General features: G+C 42.2%; 1 protein-coding gene across 3 annotated transcripts in view; it reads right to left on the bottom strand.

Moving 5' to 3' along the window:
• Positions 1 to 19,858, bottom strand: part of ndufaf2 (NADH:ubiquinone oxidoreductase complex assembly factor 2) — a 93,258-nt gene that overhangs the window by 68,620 nt on the left and 4,780 nt on the right. The gene's annotated exons all lie outside the window — the stretch shown is intronic.

The following is a 19,858-nucleotide window of genomic DNA, read 5'->3' on the forward strand; positions in this document are numbered from 1 at the left end:
GTGGGCTGAAAGATGGCAGATGGAGTTTAATGCTGATTAGTGTGAGGTGCTACATCTTGGCAGGACAAATCAAAATAGGACGTACATGGTAAATGGTAGTGAATTGAAGAATGCAATTGAACAGAGGGATCTAGGAATAATTGTGCACAGTTCCCTGAAGGTGGAATCTCATGTAGACAGGGTGGTAAAGAAAGCTTTTGGTGTGCTGGCCTTTATAAATCAGAGCATTGAGTATAGAAGTTGGGATGCACCTGTTTTCTATGTTTCTTTGTTTCTATGTTTCCTGGTATAGTAGTGGCCAGAGGATCTGGGGTGACAGAGGAACTGAAATCCACATTAGGCAGGAAATGGTGTTGGATAGACTGATGGGACTGAAGGCTGATAAATCCCCAGGGCCTGATGGTCTGCATCCCAGGGTACTTAAGGAAGTGGCTCTAGAAATCGTGGATGCATTGGTGATAATTTTTCAATGTTCTATAGACTCAGGATCAGTTCCTGTGGATTGGAGGGTAGCTAATATTATCCCACTTTTTAAGAAAGGCGGGAGAGAGAAAACGGGGAATTATAGACTAGTTAGCCTGACATAGGTGGTGGGGAAGATGCTGGAGTCAATTATAAAAGATGAGATAGCCGCACATTTGGATAGAAGTAACAGGATCGGTCCGAGGCTGCATGGATTTACAAAGGAGATCATGCTTGACTAATCTTCTGTAATGTTTTGAAGATGTAGCTCGGAAAATGGACAAGGGAGAGCCAGTGGATGTAGTGTACCTGGACTTTCAGAAAGCATTTGATAAGGTCCCACATAGGAGATTAGTGGGCAAAATTATGGCACATGGTATTGGGGGTAGAGTGCTGACATGGATAGAGAAATGGTTGGCAGACAGGAAACAAAGAGTAGGGGTAACGGGTCCCTTTCAGAATGGCAGGCAGTGACTAGTGGGGTACTGCAAGGCTCGGTGCTGGGACCGCAGCTACATACATCAATGATTTGGATGAAGGGATTCAAAGTAACATTAGCAAATTTGCAGATGACACAAAGCTGGGTGGCAGTGTGAACTGTGAGGAGGATGCTATGAAAATGCAGGGTGACTTGGACAGGTTGGGGGAGTGGGCAGATGCATGGCAGATGAAGTTTAATGCGGAAAAATGTGAGGTTATCCACTTTGGTAGCAAAAAAAGGAAGGCAGATTACTATCTAAATGGCGTCAAGTTGGGGAGAAGTACAACGGGATCTCAAAGGTTCAAAGGTTATTTTATTGGGGGTCTGGGGGTCTGGTCATCAGTCTATGAAAGTCAGCATGTAGGTACAGCAGGCAGTGAAGAAAGCGAATGGCATGTTGGCCTTTATAACAAGAGGAATCGAATATAGGAGCAAAGAGGTCCTTCTGCAGTTGTACAGAGCTCTAGTGAGACCACACCTGGAGTATTATGTGCAGTTTTGGTCCCATAATTTGAGGAAGGACATTCTTGTTATTGAGGGAGTGCTGCGTAGGTTTACAAGGTTAATTCCCGGGATGGCGGGACTGTCATATGCTGAAAGAATGGAGCAGCTGGGCTTGTACACTCTGGAGTTTAGAAGGATGAAAGGGTATCACATTGAGACATATAAGATTGTTAAGGGCTTGGACACACTAGAGGCAGGAAACATGTTCCCGATGTTGGAGGAGTCCAGAACCAGGGACCACAGTTTAAGAATAAGGAGTAAGCCATTTAGAACGGAGACAAGGAAACACTTTTTCTCACAGAGAGTGGTGAGTCTGTGGAATTCTCTGCCTCAGAGGGCGGTGGAGGCAGGTTCTCTGGATGCTTTCAAAAGAGAGCTAGAAAGGGCTCTTAAAAATAGCGGAGTCAGGGGATATGGGGAGAAGGCAGGAACGGGGTACCGATTGGGGATGATCAGCCATAATCACATTGAATGGCGGTGCTGGCTCGAAGGGCCGAATGGCCTGCTCCTGCACCTATTGTCTATTGTCTAAAAATCTGTAGCCTTCTTTTGCTCTGGTATTTTATTTAATTCACATGTTTAATCAATAATGTTTCATATAGTGACCGAACATATTTCCACATACCTCGACTCCATCCTATCCTCCCTGGTTAAATACCTCCCGACCTATGTTCAAGACACCTCAGACACTCTCCGTCGTCTCCGGGCATTCCATTCTCTAGGCCCCCATCCCCTCATCTTCACCATGGACGACCAGTCACTCTCCACCTCCATCCCCCACCAGGATGGTCTCAAAGCCCTCCAGTTCTCCAGTCATCGGCAAGCCGCAGATGCTGACAATCTGAAATAAAAACAGACTCGACTGGAGAACCAATTTCCTCATTCTTCAGGGAACAGGGGTTCCCCTCCCCTACCATAGATGAGGCTCTCACCAGGGTCTCTTCAATACCCTGCAACACTGCTCTCTCACCCCATCCCCCCCACTCAGAACAAGGGCAGAGTCCTCCTAGACCTCACCTTACACCCCACCAGACGTCACATACAACAAATTTTCGCCACCTCCACCGTGACCCCACCACTCGCCACATCTTCCCATCTACCTCCGTTTGCTTTCCGCAAAGACCGCTCCCTCCGTAACTCCCTGGTCAATTCTTCCCTTCCCACCCGTACCACCCCCTCCCCGGGCACTTTTCCTTGCAACTGCAGGAGATGCTACACGTGTCGATTTACCTCCCCCCTCGACTCATAGAAACATAGAAACATAGAAATTAGGTGCAGGAGTAGGCCATTCGGCCCTTCGAGCCTGCACCGCCATTCAATATGATCATGGCTGATCATGCAACTCAGTATCCCGTACCTGCCTTCTCTCCATACCCTCCGATCCCCTTAGCCACAAGGGCCACATCTAACTCCCTCTTAAATATAGCCAATGAACTGGCCTCGACTACCCTCTGTGGCAGAGAGTTCCAGAGATTCACCACTCTCTGTGTGAAAAAAGTTCTTCTCATCTCGGTTTTAAAGGATTTCCCCCTTATCCTTAAGCTGTGACCCCTTGTCCTGGACTTCCCCAACATCGGGAGCAATCTTCCTGCATCTAGCCTGTCCAACCCCTTAAGAATTTTATAAGTTTCTATAAGATCCCCTCTCAATCTCCTAAATTCTAGAGAGTATAAACCAAGTCTATCCAGTCTTTCTTCATAAGACAGTCCTGACATCCCAGGAATCAGTCTGGTGAACCTTCTCTGCACTCCCTCTATGGCAATAATGTCCTTCCTCAGATTTGGAGACCAAAACTGTAAGCAATACTCCAGGTGTGGTCTCACCAAGACCCTGTACAACTGCAGTAGAACCTCCCTGCTCCTATACTCAAATCCTTTTGCTATGAAAGCTAACATACCATTCACTTTCTTCACTGCCTGCTGCACCTGCATGCCTACTTTCAATGACTGGTGTACCATGACACACAGGTCTCGCTGCATCTCCCCTTTTCCTAGTCGGCCACCATTTAGATAATAGTCTGCTTTCCTGTTTTTGGCACCAAAATGGATAACCTCACATTTATCCACATTATACTGCATCTGCCAAACATTTGCCCACTCACCCAGCTTATCCAAGTCACCTTGCAGTCTCCTAGCATCCTCCTCACAGCTAACACTGCCCCCCAGCTTAGTGTCATCCGCAAACTTGGAGATATTGCCTTCAATTCCCTCATCCAGATCATTAATATATATTGTAAATAGCTGGGGTCCCAGCACTGAGCCTTGCGGTACCCCACTAGTCACTGCCTGCCATTGTGAAAAGGACCCGTTTACTCCTACTCTTTGCTTCCTGTTTGCCAGCCAGTTCTCTATCCACATCAATACTGAACCCCCAATGCCGTGTGCTTTAAGTTTGTATACTAATCTCTTATGTGGGACCTTGTCGAAAGCCTTCTGGAAGTCCAGATACACCACATCCACTGGTTCTCCCCTATCCACGCTACTAGTTACATCCTCGAAAAATTCTATAAGATTCGTCAGACATGATTTACCTTTTGTAAATCCATGCTGACTTTGTCCAATGATTTCACCACTTTCCAAATGTGCTGCTATCCCATCTTTAATAACTGACTCTAGCAGTTTCCCCACTACCGATGTTAGACTAACTGGTCTATAATTCCCCGTTTTCTCTCTCCCTCCCTTCTTAAAAAGTGGGGTTACGTTTGCTACCCGCCAATCCTCAGGAACTACTCCAGAATCTAAAGAGTTTTGAAAGATTATTACTAATGCATCCACTATTTCTGGAGCTACTTCCTTAAGTACTCTGGGATGCAGCCTATCTGGCCCTGGGGATTTATCGGCCTTTAATCCATTCAATTTACCCAACACCACTTCCCGGCTAACCTGGATTTCACTCAATTCCTCCAACTCCTTTGACCCGCGGTCCCCTGCTATTTCCGGCAGATTATTTATGTCTTCCTTAGTGAAGACGGAACCAAAGTAGTTATTCAATTGGTCCGCCATATCCTTGTTCCCCATGATCAACTCACCTGTTTCTGACTGCAAGGGACCTACATTTGTTTTAACTAATCTCTTTCTTTTCACATATCTATAAAAACTTTTGCAGTCAGTTTTTATGTTCCCTGCCAGTTTTCTTTCATAATCTATTTTTCCCTTTCCTAATTAAGCCCTTTGTCCTCCTCTGCTGGTCTCTGAATTTCTCCCAGTTCTCCGGTATGCTGCTTTTTCTGGCTAATTTGTACGCATTCAAGGACCCAAGCCGTCGTTCCAGGTGCGACAGAGGTCCAGCTGCACCTCCTCCAACCTCATCTATTGCATCCGCTGCTCTAGATGTCAGCGGATCTACATCGGTGAGACCAAGCGTAGGCTAGGCGATCATTTCGCCAAACACCTCCACTCGGTCCGCATTAACCAACCTGATCGCCCTGTGGCTCAGCACTTCAACTCCCCCTCCCATTCCGAATCCGACCTTTCTGTCCTGGGCCTCCTTCATGGCCAGAGTGAGCACCTCCGGAAATATGAGGAGCAGCACCTCATATTCCGACCAGCAGCTTGAACATTGACCTCCAATTTTCAGTAGCCCTTGCTGTCTCCTCCCGTTCTCAGCTCTCTCTCAGCCCTTGGGCTCCTCCTCTTCCTTTCTTCTTCCCACCCCCCACCCCACCCTGCATCAGTCTGAAGAAGGGTTTCGGCCCGAAACGTTGCCTATTTCCTTTGTTCCATAGATGCAGCCGCACCCGCTGAGTTTCTCCAGCATTTTTGTCTACCTTCGATTTTCCAGCACCTGCAGTTCCTTCTTGAACAATGTTTCATTATTAATGTTTAATGTTTTATGTGTCATTCCTAACTGTCACTGTATGTCATGTTGTCACTTGCGGGCAGAGCACCAAGGGAAATTCCTTGCATGTGAATACTTGGCCAATAAACTTATTCATTCATTCATTCATTATTATCAAGTGTACTAAGGTACAGTGAAAGGCCTTGTTTTGCATTCTATCCCATCGGATCAGAAATTATACATAAATACAATCAAGTCAAATTCAAGTACAATAGGTAGAGCTAATGGAAAGATACAACGTGCAAAATATAGTTCTCATCATTGTAGTGTAACAGTTTCATAGATAAAGTCCAATGTCTGCAATGGGGTATAGAGGTGAATTGGACAGAATGGAAGAACTGTTCAAAAGTCAGATAACAGAGGAGAAGAAGCTTTTCTTTAGTCTAGTGTTGTGCGCGTTCAAGCTTCTGTATCTTTTGCCCGACAGGAGAAGGGAGAAGATGTAATACAATAGCTAATGAAAGAAATATCATACATCATAAGCATTAGGATACACGCAATATTTATTCTTGGCAAAAGTGATCTGTGACCAATCTCTATTACAATTTAACTATAGGCTCGGGTGGCACCCCTACTCATTTGGCAAAAAAAGACACAAAATGCTGGAGTAACTCAGCGGGTCAGGCAGTTTCTCTGTAGAAAACGAATAGTTGATGTTTCGGGTTTAGGAATAGTCACATTCTGAAGCCTCACCAATCCATGTTCTCTAGTGCCGAGTTAGTCCAGTAATTTGTATCTTTTTTTTTAAAACCAGTATCTGCAGTTTTTTCATTCGGTGGTAAATAAAGAAAGGAACAAGTAATTTTCTTTCCTTGCCTCATGTATCCTGCAGTAGTTGTTTCCTTTCTGGGCTGTGGCCTCCCATGATCCTGAAAGCATTTATTCCCCTGCCAATTCAGGATTTGGCAGGCTGGTCAACCACTGCTTAAAAACATCGAACACCAGCATTCTATTAACATAGCCATATTTCTGGCAAGACTCACTTAAACAAAAATAAGAACCAAGAGTATGGCCAGATTTCTCCCTTAAAGTCCTGCCCATGTAAGCCACTGTAGTATTAGTCATTGCCAAGATCAATAATGTAAAAACAAATTAAATTTGGAACTTTATTGGCACAACTACTCTACAGGTCAGTTTTTATTCCTTTGCAGGATCAGGGCAGACAACAGGGCAGAACTAAACTGAGCTGAAACTGAAAAAAAAAAGATATCCTAGCTCTTGAACTGCCGTAAATTTCCAGACAAAGGTTATCCCACAGTAAAATTGGCATGGGAGTTCCGGGAGATAGACTTCGGGATAATGAATACGTGACAATAAACTAAACTGAAATTGAAACATTTCTAACTCTACATTGAGTACACTAAAGGTGGAAATATTTATTTTGGCTGATGCATAAGGTACCAATGTAACATGCACAGTGTTAAGCTTCAAGTTTGTTGGAGCTGCTTCAAGTCCTGCTTCTGTTGTCAATACTATGTTTGCTAAGCTTCTGGTCAATAGTTGATAGTGGTGGACTTCACAGTCGTAATGCCTCTGGATGTCAAGAGTAGTTGGTGACACTCACCATTGTTGGAGATAGTCATTGCCCCGCACTTGTCGAGAATGATTGTTATGTGCCATTTATTAGTTCATGCCTGAATGCTAGATGCTTGCCAGCAAGGACTGGCTCATTTATTGAAAGGCAAATGTACTGAACATTATCCAATAATCATAGATCCTTACATCTGCCCATATGATGAAAGAAAGATCACTGAAGAAGTTAGAAATACCCCAGGGAATTCCTTAAGTGATATACTAGAGCTGAAATGATTGGGCTCAACACAACTTGCAAGGTAAAATTCCAGTCACAAGAAAGTTCTCCGATTTTCATCGAGTTCTGCTTTTTCAGGGCTTAAATCTTATTTATTTAATGCTTCAGAAGCTCAGATGAGAAAGCAACTAGAGACATTGAAACATAACATACTACATGTAGAATGTCACTCGGATTCAGGTGAATATGCAAAAAGAAAATGTAAATTATCTATATTAAATGACAAGAACTAGAAAAGGTACAAATACAATTGATTAGGATGTTGGCAGGACTTGGAGGCCTGAGCTATAGGGAGAGGTTGAGCAGGCTAGGCCTTTATTCTTAGGAGTGCAAAAGCTGAGAGTGATCTTATAGAGGTGTAAATAAGGAAAATTAAAGATAGGGTGAATATACACAGTCTTTTTCTCAGGATAAGAAATTCAAGAACCAGAGGGCATAAGTTTAAGGTGATAGGAGAAAGATGTAATAGGAACCTGAGAGGCAGTTTCTTCATACAAAGGGTGGTGGGTATATGAAACGAATTGCCAGAGGAAGTGGTTGAGGCAGGTAGATTTAAAAGATATTTGCTCAAGTCTATGGATAGGAAAGGTTCAGAGGGATATGGTCCAAATGCAGACAAATGAAACTAGCTTATATGAGGCTTCTTGATTGGCAAGGATATAGGGCTGTAAGGCTGTATGACTCTTACACCAGTGAAGATAAAAACTTAATTAAATTAACTTTTTCAAAATCACATTTAATCCTTTGCAGCAAGCTTTGTAGAAACTTAGTATTCAAAATTATCCAAATTATCACCATATAACAATTACAGCACGGAAACAGGCCATCTCGACCCTTCTAGTCCGTGCCGAACACATAATCTCCCCTAGTCCCATATACCTGCGCTCAGACCATAACCCTCCATTCCTTTCCCATCCTTTCCCATCCATATAACTATCCAATTTATTTTTAAATGATAAAAACGAACCTGCCTCCACCACCTTCACTGGAAGCTCATTCCACACAGCTACCACTCTCTGAGTAAAGAAGTTCCCCCTCATGTTACCCCTAAATGGAGGAGGACTGGCCAAGCTCTGTGCCTTCCACCACAGTGATGAATGCTGTGGTGGATGTTTGTGTAAAATTTTAATGTGGTTGTGTTCTTTATTATTGTACCGCTGCTGGCAACCCAAATACCACCGACCTTGGTTGTGTGGCAATAAAATTATTTCTTTTCTATTCTATTCTAAACTTCAGTCCCTTAATTCTCAAGTCATGTCCCCTTGTTTGAATCTTCCCTACTCTCAGTGGGAAAAGCTTTTCCACGTCAACTCTGTCTATCCCTCTCATCATTTTAAAAACCTCTATCAAGTCCCCCCTTAACCTTCTGCGCTCCAAAGAATAAAGCCCTAACTTGTTCAACCTTTCTCTGTAACTTAGTTGCTGAAACCCAGGCAACATTCTAGTAAATCTCCTCTGTACTCTCTCTATTTTGTTGACATCCTTCCTATAATTAGGCGACCAAAATTGTACACCATACTCCAGAATTGGCCTCACCAATGCCTTGTACAATTTTAACATTACATCCCAACTTCTATACTCAATGCTCTGATTTATAAAGGCCAGCACACCAAAAGCTTTCTTTACCACCCTATCTACATGAGATTCCACTTTCAGGGAACTGTGCACAGTTATTCCCTGTAACTGTATCATTTGCAATCTCTCTTTCACTTTCTCCTTCTCTCTCTCACGCACACTCTTAGGACTGTTCCTTCTTCCCTGTCTCGGTCTCTGAACACTTCTTCTATCAATGCCCTCTCTGGCCATCCCAATCTCAGTCTCTGTCTATTTCCACAGTATTAATTTACAATCAGTAAATTTATTGCTAGATGCTGTATATGAGATGTTACCTAGACACCAGTGGTAGTGTGCATGACATTTTAGTTATGTACTAAACGAAGTGGGACCCATTATGTCCCTGTCACACGGGATGCCTGGTCCCCCAACGCAACCTGTTCCTCAACGCAATATTCCCACCACTCACCCGTTTCCCCAATGCAACCCACCCCCCCAACGCAATATTGCACCAATGACGCATAGCCCTCAACTGCGCAGGCACGGCTCATTTTCCATCATCCCCCAGCACTCCCTCCCCCTCCTTTCACCCCCCTCTTCTTTCCCGTCCTCCTCCCCTCCCCCAATCCCTCCCTCACCTCTCCCTCCCTCTCCCCTACCCTCAGTCACTCCCTCCCTCCCTCCTATCCCTCTATCCCCACTCTTCACTTCTCCTATCCCCACCCACTATCCCTCCTGACCTCCTCCACTCCCCCCTCCTCTCCCTCTATTCCCCCTCCTCCCCCACTCTCCTCACCTCCCCCACTTTCCCCCTCTCCCTCACTACCCCTCTATCTCCCTCAATCCCCCATTCTCCCTCTTCACCTCCGCAGGATCTTTCCCCTCTTCTCCTCCCCTTTCCCATCCCTCCTTCACCTCTCCCTCCCTCTCCTTTTCCCTACCCTCAGTCACTCCCTCCCTCCATCCATAAAAAGCGGCATCTGCAGTTCCTTCTTCCACAGGTCACACAGCTGCGGTTTAGATCCCGTTGACTTGACGATTGGACCAGTTTGCATCGTGTTTGTGTGTGGGTGTGTTTGTGGGTGTGTTTGTGTTTGTGTTTGTGTGTTTGTGTGTGTGTGTGTGTGTGTGTGTGTGTGTGTGTGTGTGTGTGTGTGTGTGTGTGCGTGTGCGAGTGCGAGTTACTCAAACTCCGCGCAAACTGCTCGGCCACCCTGCAAGCCAACTCTCCTTCCCTCCCTCTGCCCACTCCGGCTCAGCTGCCGCTTGCCCGACCCCGTCCTGCCCGCCCGCTGCTGCCGCTCGGCCCGTCCCCGCCCTGCCCACCTGCCTGCTTGCTGCCGCCGCCGGGCCGGGCCGCGGGGGGGATGGTGTCGGTGTTCATCACGGTGAGCAGTACGAGTTTTGATGAGCTGGAGGAAAAGAACTTCTTCAGCAACGGCGGCGGCGGAGGAGACGGACCCAGGGAGACGGGTAGACGGGACCACCATTGCTGAGGAGGGTGGGCGGGGGAGAGGGGTGAGTGATGAGGGAGAGAGAGACGGGACCAGGGCCTCCACTGGGACTTCACTGAACCCCCCCCCCCCGCGGCCGCCGCCGGTGGTGGGGGAGATGATAGACAAGGTACTGTGAGGAGAGGAGAGAGGAGTTTGTGAGTGAGGCGGGAGAGGCTGCGGCAGCGCAGGAAGAGGTGCCGCCATCCCGGCCGTGGCATTGACTGACAGGAGAAGAGACAAATATGTGTGGCGCTGAAGGAATCAGCGCACATGTGGTTTTTAAGATTTTTAAACCTCGCTAACTTTCACAATAGTTCACCGATCAGAACGAAACTTATTGCACTCGCAGCACAGGCGAACGGTGAGTAACTTGCTGAAAAATCATAGAGCTATCGTGTACCGTTTTTGTGCAAATAGAAAAAACGCGCAAACCAGAAGAGCACAAGATCAGAGTTTTAGTTATGTATAGATATGGTCAGCAGTAATTACACTGAAATTCTTGTATATTTAAGAAACAAATGCACAACCATACTCTATATAAAAATAAACAGTTCTAGACTATATTGAAAATAAAAACTAGGATGGTGATGTAGCATGAAAATGTGTTTAATTGGTTTTCAGTTTATTTTATTCATGATAGGAAAGTCTAGTCATAGATTTCCTAAAAATTATGCAGTATAAGTAAGTTACTAAAATATAGTTTATAATATAGTTTTCATAATTTGATCTTAAATCAATTTCCTTTTGCCAAATGCAGTGATAAGCTTTTATTCCTCTGGGAATTGTACATTTATCCATTTATATTGCAGAACATTTTAAAAGAAATGGTAACGGTAGTACCGCAAAAGATGGAAGATTTTATCATTTCACCTCCCCTGCAGGCAATGGCATTTGATGATGAAAATATAAATTCAATCAGCAATTGCAAATTTCACGAGATGTCTATCTTCATGCTGAATTTCCATCAATGTGTCAAAGCAAGTCGTGAATTCTCCTCTGAGAAAATACGTTGAATTGCAAATTTCAACAATTCCACCAGCATTTGAATTTCAACAGAGGGGACATCGAATGAACAGACACTGCTTCATGAAACAAGATGCTTCACACTGTGACCATTAAGGATCACTGCTGTGCTTGAATCATCAAACCACATGTCACAACGTGGTGTAATCAAGCTAACAGGAAAGGTAGAGTAGCTGTGAAGTGTTACTAAAAATATTGTGTTTGTTCGGAATAAGGCAGTGGAAAAAAAAAAACGCAGACACTGGAAATCTAAATCAAAAAAAAAAAGAGAATATTTAGCAGATCAGAGATCCTTTGTCAGAATAAAAAGGAGAAAAAAATAAGCTGGTAAAACTGCAGGAAGGGTAGGGGAGAAATTTCACTGATAAGGTAAAACTAGGGTGACCATGGGGGTAAACTGTAAAAACAAATTCTGGTCAATGAGTGAATGGGATCAGTTAGAGCAGGGGTCGGCAACCTTGTTCTGCATAGGGGCCGGGACGCATATCTGTGAGCGGATGGCGGGCCACATCTATCACGTGTACACATGGATCCCGCCCCGGATGGCAGGCATCAAATCACGTGTTCACAGACGGTAGCCAAAAATGCTGGAGAAACACAGCGGGTGAGGCAGCCTCATGCAATCACCCGCTGAGTTTCTCCAGCATTTTTGTCTACCTTCGATTATTCCAACATCTGCAGTTCTTTCTTAAATGTGTTCACAGAAGGTGCTTGGGGCGCCAGGCCGTTGCTCGGGGCACTCGGCGGGCCGGATGACAACGGGGAAAAAAATCTGCCTGCGGGCCGTATGATTTTGGGTATCGGGCCGCATTCGGCCCGGGGGCCGTAGGTTGCCGACTCCTGAGTTAGAGGATGAGAACATTGACAAAATAACAGAGAAAAATCAATGTAGGAGCTACAAAATGCTGAGCAGGAAGATGCAGAGCCTAAGCCCACCAGGTTAAAATTAAATTATCAGTATAGGACTGTGTGAGTGATAGATCAGAGTTGGATTGGAAAAAATAGACTGGGAGACAACAGGCAAGCTCAGAATCACTCCAGATTACTCCTGCTGTCTGAACGCGTGTTCCACAAATGATGCCCAATCTGCATTTGGTTTCTTCAACGTAGAGGAGACTGCATTGTGAACACCAAATGCAGTACACCTGATTTGAAGCAATCATAGCACTACTTCCCCTAAAATAGTTTATATATAAAACTGTAAGGTCTGGTCAGAATGTTGTACCTTTGGAACGTATTCTCCAAACTGCACAACCTCCTACTTTATTTCAGAAATACTCGTTTGTTTAAAGCAGCATTTTGGATAATTGGTTTAATTCTGTACATGTGTTATCTGATTAAATCTTAAGAAACTTTAAGATGTCTGAGCTTCACTGTTCTGTTTGAACTGAACTAGGAATATAATTTTCCAAAAGGTAGTAAAAATTTGTTGAAAGGTAAAATGAAAACAGAAAATGCTGAAGATACTCACTCAGCAGATGACTTGAAGTGATCAAAGTTTGGATGAAAGACCACTGAATTGAAATATGAACTCTCTCCATAAATGTTTCCTAACCGGCTGAGTATTCCCAATAATTTTGGTTTTCATTTTAGATTTCCTGCATCTGCAGCTTTTTTGTTTTTCATTAACATTTCAAGATTTCAGTTCAGGGATGATTGCATAGAACAAGTCTATTTCGCAATAACCCATTTAACCGCTGTTAAAGCACTATAGTGTATATAATGGTAACTGTAACTTTAAGAATTGAGTAGCAGAATGGTATGATTTCTGCAACAACTGATCAAATTTTGTTTGGCTTCGACTTGGAATACAGATTTCCAGTCCAGTTTCAGTTAGCTGAGCCAATTTTTTGCCCATCAACGTTCGTCTATTGACATAACTTGCGACAACTATTGGCAACTTCAGTCTTGTCTTTGTGTTGATCATTGCATCGATAGCACATATCTGCGCTTTTCCCAGAACTTTGCTGTGATGGCCTTTTCCCTGTCTTGTCATGCGTGTTTTGGAACTGCCTTTTGACTGTTGACTGTGCCAGCATGTGTTGATCTAAACTCATGTGCACTTTGACATGCCATCACCATGACACAAATGATTTCATTCTAGTTCTCAGGTATTCAAGTTACAGTTACCATTATATACATTAGAAGAACAATTACCATTTTTAGTTCGTTTTTGCAAAAAAATAAATAATAATTGATTGTTTTTAGAAATCACCCTTTTAATTGCTTTGTAATTTAGCATTGCAAATAATTGTAGTGTTATGTTATCCTTTTTATTGCTTAATAATTACCTAACCCTCTATCAGCCATCCATTTATTTAAAAAAAAAAAAAGAGATTTAACAATAGCTCACCTATAACTTGCCAGCTCACCTATAACATACCACCTCTCTTTTCAAGCTTACTCCCCTCAATTCCAATAAGAAGGATCCCAACATAATCTGTCCATTACCTCCATAGATGCTGGCTCACCTGCTGAATTCCTCCATCAATTTGTTTTTTTGCGCTGTAATTTCTTGTGTTTCTAGTTTCAGATACGACTCAGAATTAAATCAGTTTTATTCATGAAAACCTAAGAAAAACTATCTGGGGTTTTCAGTTGAATATGCTAAATAATCCAATATGCATCAAATTTCAGTTGATCTGTCCAAACAACTGATTTAAACAAAGACAATAATCCAGAAACCAGACCAATGATTGGGTGATATTAATTCTCCCCCTCCCCCCTTACTAGTTCCACTGTTCCCATCCTTGTATCCCCTTGTTATCACCTCTTCCTCAATCAACAGAGGGCCATTATAGGCTTCACTCTTCCTTGGTCATTTGTTGCGGGTCCTGCTTGGTTCTGGCCTTTTCTTACCTCCAGTTCCGGGAATTTATCGGGATGCATCACTACTTGATTTGGGAACAGCTCCATCCAAGACAGCAAGAAATTACAGCAAATTGTGGACGCAGCCCAGGCCATCACACAAGCCAACCTCCCTTCTATTGACTCCATTTATACCTCTCGCTACAAGGCCAGCAGCCTAATCAAGGACGAGTCGCACCCTGGCTACTCCCTCTTCTCCCCTCTCCTACCGGGCAAAAGATATAGGTGTGAAAACCCACACTTCCAGATTCAGGTACAGTTTCTTTCCAGCTGTTATCAGGTAACTGAACCATCCTAGCGCAACAAGAAAGTAGTCCTGAACTACTATCTCCCTCATTAGTGACGATCAGACTATCTTTGATCGGACTTTACTGGCTTTATCTTGCATTAAACGTTATTCCCTTATCATGTATCTGGACACTGTGGATGACTTGATTGTAATCATGTATTGTCTTTCCGCTGACTGGTTAGCCCGCAACATCAGCTTTTCATTGTACCTCGATATACGTGACAATAAAACTAAACAGAACTGAGCTATACAAGGAGAGATGTACAGTACAAGAATATGTCCTTCGGCCCATAATGAATGTGCCAAACAGGATGCCTACTTGCACATAATTGATATCCCTCCATACCGATATGTCTACTCAAAAGTCTTTTAAATGCCACAAGACCAGTATTCCTTTGGGTTTAGAAGAGTGGGATGATTCTTGCAGTGTGAATGCAGGGAGCATGTTTCCTATGTTGAGTAACCTTGAACCAGAGGTCACAACCTCTCAATTACGTGTACGCCATTTAGAAATTGAAGAAGAGCAAGTTCTTCACTGTCAAGGTGGAGAATCTTTGAAATTCCCTACTTCACATGCCTCTGTAGGCTCAGTCATCATTCATTCAAAAGAAAGGGTTATAGATTGAGGTAAATGAAGGGAATTGAGGGATATGTGGATGATGTAAGAATATGGAGCTGAGATAGAAAATCAGGTTCAGTGGAGCAGGCTAGATGGGCCAAGCAGTTTACTCTTACTGGTAATTAATATATTCAGCTCTTAGATATCATATTCCCAACTTGCATATCGTGTAATAGACACAAAGCGCTGGAGTAACTTTTATAAATTGTAATTTTATATCATGTTTCTGCCATTCTGAGTATTTGGCATTCAAAAATCAATTGAAAAATGCTGCTTTTTGGTCATTTTAGAAATGGGTATTACAAATAGAGGAGCTGTACAACCAGATAAAAACAGCACTATAACTATTCTGAGTAATCCTTTTATACATTATGAAACTATAGATATTTACATCTCATGTTTGAAAGTATGTCTCCTTTGTCTGTACAAAATAGAATGCATTTTGTGACAAAACTGTCATGCAAATGAACCAGAAAGGCTGATTATTCTAGCATGAAACCAACTTGATGGATTGGTCATGTAATTATAACCACAAGTACCTGCATATTCCCTTCAAACAGAGTAACTCTGCAAACAATTTAAGTGCTTGCAAGCTCACAGTGTCTGGTTTAATCTGACTAAAAATTGAAATTAACTATTATATTTTACCTCCATCCTTCAACTAATGCAGTAGGCGAGATGGAAATCATAATCTATGGTATATCAACCATTTATGGGAAGCGACTTTTATATTTCACCTTGCAATAAATCTACAAATTGGCAGTTTAGCGATTTAACTAAAAGCATTTATAAATTCATAAAAAAAAATAAAAAGCTACTAAAAAACTATTTACCAGATGCATTTGATTTTCCTGTGGCTCCAAATAGATCCATATTAGCAACTATGAAGTGTTCATAAGCCCAATGAAATGGAGTGATTTACATTTTGAACAGAATTTATCACATTATAACACGTAATGGAAATAACCTTTGTTACGTTAGCCTCTTTTAAATAATGAGGGTTCTGATGAAATTAAATAACACCAAGTCACACATTCTCATCTTTTAGTGCAGACAACTTAGGTAATTCAGGGGACCTTTTAAGAATAATGTGCACTTCAATATTGCTCACGTGGAGAGTAAATGTCAAAGCTGTATTTTTAGGAATTGAATAGTAAAAAAATATTGCATTCCTGTAGCATAGAAGTAGATATTGTTAAATAATATAAAAAGATTTTGGACACAATCAAAAGAATAGAGGAGTCTATTTCCTGTTACATAACTAGCTCAGCATTGGAAATCTGAATTTTTAATTGTCAGCTATGAAGAGCATTAATTCAGCTTTAATTTAGCTTTTTTTCATATGCAAAAGAGAATTATGTGCTTGCATGTCACAGAAAATGCATTTTAGATCTTTCCATTAACCAACTGTGCCCTATGATATCTCAGGTATATAATACAAATCTAAGTTAAGGTGTTTCTTTCAAATCAATGACATAAAGGATCAGAATGCAACAAAAACAATCATTCTGAAAACTCAACTAGAAACAGCTTTAGCCTTTATAAACTGCACTGATTATTCTAAATTAGACTTTTTGTATTGTACCGAAGTTATGTTAACAATAAATAATTAATGACAACAGTTTGTTCTCAACTGCTGCACTGTTGAAGTGGTAAGCAAGAAGCACAGAGTACCGATTACCAAAGTAATAATATACTTTATAAGAACGCACAAAGATTACTAAAGCTTCCCAATCTAGATGTCAGCAGATCCAAGACAATGTAATGGAAACATAATTTTTGTCATGTAATTATTACAGCAGGGCATGCTGGGAAGGGTGGTGACATGTTGATACTTGCTAGATATTTGCCCTTAAACCCTATTGTATAAATTATATGGTGGCACCGTACAATGGCAGCCTCGTCCATTTCTTTCTTTGTTGTTTTTTAGTGATGTTAAATGTATGTTTTAGTGTATCTTTAGCTTTGTTTTATGGGGGGTGTGGGGGTTGGGGGAAACATTTTTTAATCACTTTTTTCTACAGAGATGTGATTTTTTTTCGTATCGTATCTCCGTCCACGCTGTGGCCTAACATCGAGGAGCTGGCAGCCTCTTGCTGGGGACCGACTTCGGGTGCTCCAACCATGGGAGCCTGTGGACTTAACATCGTGGAGCTCGCGGTCCCTTGGTTAGGGATCGACTTTGGGAGCTCCAACCGCTGGAGCTTCGACCGCCCCAATAGCAGCAGCTTCCATTGCACCGACACGGGAGCTTCGATCGCCCCGATCGCGGGAGAATAAGGAGGAAAGAAGATAAGACTTTATTGCCTTTTCATCACAGTGGTATGTGGGGGAGCTGCTGTGGTGGATGTTTATGTTAACATTTATGTAGTTGTATGTCCTGGTGCTTTTTGTCTGGTATGACTCTGTGGTAAATCAAATTTCACTGTACCTTAAATGGTACACATGACAATAATGGACTATTGATCTAGTATTATTACAATTTGTAAAAAGAATACTTGAAAGAAAATCAGACAAACTAACAAATCAAATCTTAGGGACTATGGTTATTACCAAAACATACAAATCTACTACAAATCTTTCTGTTTAACCTCCAAGGAAAACCTGTATGCTGTGTTGAATTGCAGGTAATTTTCTGAAAAATGTGTTATATGCTGCTTCAATATCAAAACCATATAACAGCTTTGAACAACAAAGTGAACAAACTATTTTCTGCAATTTATAATGGCTTCCCATTAATCTAAAAGGTATGAATCAAATGATTGAGATGTAATATTTAACATAATATTCTGCTCCTATCTGGAACAAAGACCAGGGAGGGATGTCCAATTTCAGTTCAATTTAAAAAAGAAATTAGCTTAATTTATATGCTTTGTATATCTAGCATTTTCAAATTTCCAAATAGTTTACTGTCTCTTTTTACAAAAAAACGATTGAAGTAATCAGAAAAGTCAGTCATACAGATTTCTGCTCAAATAATGTATCGCAGTACAACTTCAAACTACTTTCTTCCGTGAATAACAAAGAACAAAAAAATCTACATATCAATTATACATGCATGTATTGACAAGATCAGTATTTACTGCCCACCCATATCACACCTTAATAACGAGATGTCCTGATGAACTATTACAGTCCTTCGGGTCAGGTGTGAGATAGGTTTGTCAGTAGGAATTTGATTTTTTTTCTCTTTTACAGGACGTAGATTCACTGGCAAAGACAGCATTTAGTTTAGTGTCCATCTTTTATTATCTTGGAACTGTGGTCATTTCAGAAAGTAGTAAAATGTTGATTGCCATTTTTGTGGGTCTTGAATCAGATAAAGTCCCACCCTCAAGTAATTGAAGGAATTTTTGTTCACCATTGCAGAGATATATTTTCATGATATATTTTCCATGATATATTTAATGCAAATAATTTAAATTCACAAGCTACCAAGATGGGATTTGAACTCTATGTGGTCAGACCACTTACTGTCGAACCCTCATCAGTGGTTACGAGGACTGTCACGTGACGTCATGGGTTAAGGGTAGTGTCCTGCTACATCAGCAGATCTTACCTTGAGATCATGAGTCAACAGGCAGCTCAGCTCGAGTCAACACCCTCGCTCAGCAGCAGCAACAATGACTCTTATGTCAGAGAATCCCAAATGCACATTTATATGTTAAACTTATCTCACCGAATAAAGTAACCGTTTGATCACGAAGTTTGGGCTCGCTACATCTATCATTTTTTTCACATGATTGCTGGCTCTGTAACTTCTGTTATTGTCTATTTTCAAATGTAGACAAATTAGGCAAACTCTGGCTTAAATGTACCAGATTTATATGATTTATAAATAATTTAAAACAAAACAGAAAACATTGAAAAAGTAGCAGGAAGCAGTTAAATATGTCATGTCAATAACCTTACATCAGAGCTGGAAGCAGCTTTTGAGCAAATACAAAGGCAAGAAATGAGATTGTGGAAACCTATGATGGAATGGTAATAAGCAAGATTGATCTAATGGAAAAAAGGATGAGGGCAGAAATAATCTTAATTATTAAATCAAAGAAAAGGCAAATCAAAGAAAAGTGCTAAATTAGATTAGTATAAATGGATACTATTTAGTATAAATGGATAGTATAAATGTATCGATGGTCAGCATGGACCCGGTTGATCAAAGAGCTTATTTCCCTGCAGTATATCTTAACACAGGCTGGGTATCATGTGGCAGGTGAATCAGTGACTAATCCCCCCTAGCTATTCCACAACGTCTGGAATTTCCACTTTACAAATGGATTCCATTTTTACAGGCATCCATAAGGTGACATTGTCCACGTCAGAAAATATACAAAATCACTCAATACGGCAACCAGCCCTCCACGACATTGTAATGAATTGTTTGATGAGAACCAATTAATATAAACATTTATTTCATGATCTCCACTACCTGGTTACAATGGTACAGAATCAGAATTATCCAGTGGTCAATGCCTTGCTTTGATGCGTGTGAAGTATCAGTAGCTGTTTGACAGTGTACTGTTGTCCAAGCATCAATAGAAGAGAAAGCTTGTCAATTTCCAGAACAGTTCTCAGCAGTGGCCTGCCGCAGTCAAAGTAGCAGCCCGCGTTCTTAAGAGACAATGGTAAGTGATTACTGCAGGGATGTTACATGGCGGCGGCGCTGAACTTTTCATCGGGAGCCTGGGATCTCGCGACGAGATCGTCAGTGGTGAAGCTCCATCGAGCGCGGCCTGTTGGCTTCGGAAGCCGCGGTCTCCGGTAAGGGAAGCGGCTGTTCCAGATGTCCCAAGCCGCTGAGAGGGTTCTCCCGACGCCAGAGCACCATCACCCGGCGAGAACGGCCTGGAACATCGGGCCTCCGTAGAGGCGACTGTGGAGGCCTCAATAGGCCCGACTATGGGTGAACTGG

This window comes from Amblyraja radiata, chromosome 1 (assembly GCF_010909765.2).
Source record: "Amblyraja radiata isolate CabotCenter1 chromosome 1, sAmbRad1.1.pri, whole genome shotgun sequence".
Classification (NCBI taxonomy): domain Eukaryota; kingdom Metazoa; phylum Chordata; class Chondrichthyes; order Rajiformes; family Rajidae; genus Amblyraja; species Amblyraja radiata.